Genomic DNA, 5722 nt, shown 5'->3' with positions numbered 1-5722 from the left:
CTGAAATACAAAGAGATCAAGTAATTTGCCCAAATCCCATAGGTGAACAGTGACAGAGCTGTGATTTCAAGCTAGATAACAAAACTGCCTCTTGGTTGTTGACCCAAAATAATAAGAATGGTTATTTCTGAGTGGTGGTAGAAAGGATGAGTTTATTTTCTCACTTTTAACTTCTTTCTTTTCTTTCTTTCTTTCCAGCATAGGCTGGAGTGCAGTGGCACTCACTGCAGCCTCAAATTCCCAGGCTCAAGCGATCCTTCCACCTCAGCTTCCTGAGTAGCTGGAACTACAGGCACATACCACCATGCCTAGCTAATGGTTTTGTATTTTTAGTAGAGAAAGGGTGTCACCGCATTGCCCAGGCTGGTCTTGAACTCCTGGACTCAAGTGATCCGCCCACCTTGGCCTCTCAAAGTGCTGGGATTACAGCCGTGAGCCACTGCACCTGACCAATTTTATTTTCTTTTGTGTTTTGCATATTCATGTTTTCTACTTTTCCTCCAGTAAACCATGTAATCTTGAATATAATTTATAAGAGGTAAAAAACTGGCTGACCATGCAATGAAAATAGTTGCTACATTATAATGAAAATGTAAAAACAGATAAGAAAATGCTGATGAGATGAGGTGTCTAAAATCAGCAAGAGGTAGCCAAGTGCAGTGGCTGATGTCTATAATCCCAGCACTTTGGTAGGCCGAGGCAGGTGGATCACCTGAGGCCAGGAGTTCAAGACCAGCCTGGCAAACATGGCAAAACTCCATCTCTTCTGAAAATATAAAAATTAGCTGGGTGTGGTGGTACACGCCTGTAATCCCAGCTACTTGGGAGGCTGAGGCACGAGAATCGCTAGAACCCAGGAGGCAGAGACTGCAGTGAGCCAAGATTGTGCCACTGCACCCCAGCCTGGGCAACAGAGCAAGATTCTGTCTCAAAAATAAATAAAATAAAATAAGACTCTGTCTCAAAAATGAAATAAAATCAGCATGAGTCCACTTCTAGACTCTCTACCTACGGACACTTGGAAACACCAGCCCATTTCCTGGGATGCCAGATAACTCAAACATAGCTACAGCATTTAAAGATGTACCGTAATTTAAATGCTTAAAAGGTCTCTTCCTGACTTTAGAAAGAGAAGTAATTGAAAAGAAATAGAAAGAGCTGATGCTTGGTGCTGCTTTCTTATAGGAGTAATACTATGATGCAATTTTCAAGTGAAAACATTCACATTGAATCTCTGCCTTTAGCATATGGAGGAGGCATTAGGTGTGCCCATGCTGTGCTGTGCAGTCAGGAGCTGGCACATCCTCTCTCTGCTCTTTCTTTTGGTTGTCTGCGGAAATCTGGGTCACTTAATCACATGACTGACCCACATTTACAGAAACCCAGCCTTCCCATCCTATTAGAAAAACAGCAGCTCTGTGGAAGCAAGCTTTATGAATAACTAAATTTACAGAAAAGCTTGCTTTAATTAGCTAGAGAAGAGGAGCCCCACTCCTTCTTCCAGACAAAGCCAATACTGATTTCTCTACATCTTGGCACATCTGTAAACAGCTCCTGGTCTCTTCCACTGCACTGATTAGTCTCCTTTAAATTCCTTTTGAATGTAATTAATTTGCTTCTCCCACTTTTTAAACCCATACATCAGGAAGCACAGTAGCTGAGCCTTTGAAACATCAGTCTTCCAGGGATGATAGCAGTGCATGATCTCCCTGATGCTGACTACTCTGGCTTCTGTATGTGCTGAAATTTGGTTTGCTTTAGATTTTCACAATGAATCAACACATCATGGGGCAAAGGGCTGGGGGAGGAATTTGCTTAAAGAAGTTATGAGTCAAAGTTCTTTTCTGTGGTCTCATGGACAGAATTCCAAGACACATCTATTTTCTTCTCTTTTTCTAAAAAGAAACTCGATGAGAAATATAATTTTGTCATTCAAATGTGCTCAAAGAATTTTCCCTTCTCTTTAGGGTAACAACTCTCTACCTGTTTCCTCTCCAATACACAAGAAGAACAGACACACTTATTAAGGCTTCTTAGCAGTAATGAGGGTGGTCTGACTCAAAATGAGATGGTATGAAGTGACCACTTTGAAGCCTTCAGATTTATACAGGGAAATGCCCCTCTCTGCACTGCTCCCCAAAAAAAATCACTGCTTGAGGGTGAATGACCACCCCCTTCCCATCACACAAAGAAGGAGGCTAGTATTAATGACTTAGCACACTTAAGTCTGCACATGTTCCTTTGGGGAGGGGAAACCTCCCTGGAAAATCCACATGGATTTCTTTGCTGAGCTTTAGAGACTACTGTGAAATATATCTTATAATCTCAGGATTCCAGATGAAATAACCAAAAAAAAATTGTGGGTTCAAATTTATATCTTTGGATTAGCAAGAAAAGGAATATCACACCAAATTAAATCTCATTTTTCTTTTCCTTTTTAAATGTTATTTTCCTTTCTCTCTCTCTCACTCTTTTTAATTCTTTCCTTTAAAAAAAATGAAATGTGTTTGCTGAACTGGTACATCAGGGTAATTCTGCAAATCTGGCATATCTGGATGTCAGCAAGGCATTTGACAAAATCTCTCATGAGATCCTAGAGGATAAGACAGGAAAAATGTGGGCCAAATGACAAGCCAAAGAAAGGGGTTTAAAACGGATTGAATTTCAGTATTCATAAGGCAGAATGTCAACTTGGAGAGAAATCTCCAGTGGCTTGCCTCAGGGCTCTGATTCACTCTTGTATCCGTCAACATTTTTCCTAATGGCTGGGATTAGGTCATGGCCTTCTAGCCAAATGTTCACATGCTTCAAAACTGGGAGGGAAAACAAATACACTGGGGGACAAAATCAGGCCCAAAATGATTTCAGGGGCTAGAACAGTGGTTCTTAAACTGTGGTCTGCACATCACCTACATTAGAATCATCTGGAATGCTGGTGCCTGACCCAGCAGTCCCATTACTGGGTATATACCCAAAGGAGTATAATTCATTCTATTATAAAGATACACACACATGTATGTTCATTGCAGCAGTATTCACAATAGCAAGGACATAGATTCAACCTAAATGTCCATCAGTGACAGACTGGATAAAGAAAATGTGGTACATATATACCATGGAATCCCATGCAGCCATAAAATGGAACGAGATCATGTCCTGTGCAGGGACATCAATGGAGTTAGAAGCCATTATCCTTAGCAAACTAACGCAGGAACAAAAAACCAAACACTGCATATTCTCACTTATAAGCAGGAGGTGAACAATGAGAACACATGGACACATGGTGGGGAACGACACACACTGAGGCTTGTAGGCAGGGGCTGGGGGTAGGGAGAGCATCGGGAAGAATAGCGAATGGATGCTGAGCTTAATACTTAGATCATGGAATGATCTGTGCAGCAAACCACCATGGCACACATTTACCTATGTAACAAACCTGCACATCCCACACATGTACCCCTGAACTTAAAATAAAATTTGAAGAAAAAAAAATTTTAAAAAGGCAGAAGCCTGGCCTACCCATACCTGCTGACTCCATGCGGACCACTCTTTAAGATAGATTGAACTGGAACACAATCACATCCTTCTCTATACACACATGGAAAAAGTCATAGAACTGTAGATAACTCAAGATTAGCAAAACCTGAAAGTTGTTTCTTTTTTTTCTAAGTATCTTTTGAAAGGAATCCAAGCTGGAGGCTGATGGGTATCTAGATGGTGGCAGAAGGATTAAAGCCAAGTGACACTCAGGTAGGATGGAGGAATGTTCCAGATCTACCTTTAGGGGTCCCTCTTACGAGGCAGGATCTCATAATGATCTCCCGTCAGGAAAGGAAAGGTTTTGTTAGAGGTGCCTTCCTGGGAGACAGCGCCTCAGCAGGTGATTCCATTAGCTTTGTCACTTTAATAACAACCAGATTTACCAAATGAAAACTGTACAAAATATTGAACAAAGAACAATATAAATATTGCTTATTCCTGAAAATGACACTCCAGCTGACCCCCCACTAGGAGTTTCTGTGAATTTTATATTTTAAACACCAATTCTGAAATCCACTTCTAAGGGCCAGTTTAAGACTCACGCAACTTTCAAATTTGAGGAAATTAAAAATACATGTGAAGCCATGTCTTTTTACTATTAAATACTGACAGTTGATATTAAAATCTGGAATCAAAGGAAAATCCAGCTCCTGCCCCTTAACATGAAGCATTTTCATGAGGTCTCTCTCTCCTAACATAATATGCAATTGATTTGAGCCAGAGTTCAATTTTCTCCTTGATATCCTGGCATTTTATGAGATTTAGCCCTCTGAAAGTAACTTTAATGCAGCAATGAAGAACCAACAAAAACTCCTGAAGCAAAAATCCTGCTGAAAGGACAAAAACTACCCACCAATGTTTGAGAAAAAGACATCTCATATTTCCTTCATTTTCTTTTTAACACCTGGTACACTCATCGTCTCATAAATATTCAATCAATATTTCAAAAATATTTCCCTTTAAGAAAAAAAGGAAGTACTTAAAATAGGATAGTAATTAATAAATTTTTCATTTTTCCTGGACTGTTAATATAATTCGCCAAAAAAACCCAAATTTTAAAATGAAAAAGTTAATTGAATAATTATATTTTAACTACCTATATACCTGCTTAAACAAAAATATATCTATTTATTTCTTAAAAGTCAGATCAAAGGTGTTTTGGAAGGAAGGATAATTAATGTTACGTTTTATAACAGGTTAAATTTGAAAACAAATGTGAATGCACCCACCACATGGAAGGAGTGGTGAAAAAAAAGTGGTGAAAAAGGATTTCACTCTTGTCACCCAGGCTAGAGTGCAATGGCGTGATCTTGGCTCATTGCAACCTCCGCCTCCCAGGTTCGAGCAATTCTCATGCCTCAGCCTCCCAAGTAGCTAGGAGTACAGGCATATGCCACCATACCCAGCTAATTTTTGTATTTTAGGAGAGACAGGGTTTCACCATGTTGGCTAGGCTAGACTCAAACTCCTGACCTCAAGTGATCCACCTGCCTCGGCCTCCCTAAATGCTGGGATTACAGGCGTGAGCCACTGCACCTGGCCCAACTCCTAGATATATAAGAATATAAAAGAAGTTCCAGTGCCTAAGTTCTTACTTTCTCTTTTAACATTTGGATAAATGAGTCATTGGATAAATGAGTCAAGTTGCATCTCATTCTTAATATGGCTATAATCTATTCTTATAAAAACAAAAACAAAAGACAGGAAACAGACTGGTCATTGCCAGGGAATGAGGGGAGGCAGAATGAGGAGTGATAGTTTAATGGGTATGGGTGATGGTAGGGTGATGAAAATGTTTTGGAACTAAATAGAGGTAGTAGTTGTACAACACTGTGAATGTACTAAATGCCACTGAAAGGTACACTTTAAAATGGGGAATTTTATACTATGTGAGTTTGACCTTAATAGAACAAAAACAAAACCAGAATTCTAAGGTTTCTCCAAAGACTTTATCCCATCAGAAGCTCACTCACACAGAGAAGTTAACTGAGGGTATAAGGGTGAAAAATGGGAGTCTATATTCCAGCACCCACTCATAGAAATGTGATCCCATATCCTTCCCAAACTATAAAAGAATTCTAGCTGCTAAACCAAAGACTGAAGTGTCACCAAGAGGTAATCTCTCACTAGAGAGCTGGCCTGAGGGTGAGGGGAAATGATTTGCCTCAGCTCTATAAAGCAA

At 39.8% G+C, this 5722-nt stretch overlaps 1 protein-coding gene and 1 long non-coding RNA gene across 7 annotated transcripts in view; both read right to left on the bottom strand.

Annotated features, from left to right (window-relative positions):
• FAT3 (FAT atypical cadherin 3) overlaps positions 1 to 5722 on the bottom strand; it is a 677141-nt gene that overhangs the window by 512052 nt on the left and 159367 nt on the right. The window lies entirely within an intron of this gene.
• Positions 1 to 5722, bottom strand: part of LOC107967192 (uncharacterized) — a 37366-nt gene that overhangs the window by 24599 nt on the left and 7045 nt on the right. The gene's annotated exons all lie outside the window — the stretch shown is intronic.

This window comes from Pan troglodytes, chromosome 9, assembly GCF_028858775.2.
Source record: "Pan troglodytes isolate AG18354 chromosome 9, NHGRI_mPanTro3-v2.0_pri, whole genome shotgun sequence".
In the NCBI taxonomy this organism is placed as follows: domain Eukaryota; kingdom Metazoa; phylum Chordata; class Mammalia; order Primates; family Hominidae; genus Pan; species Pan troglodytes.
Note: the sequence above shows the minus strand (reverse complement) of the source record. Positions and strands in the feature narration are given on the sequence as shown.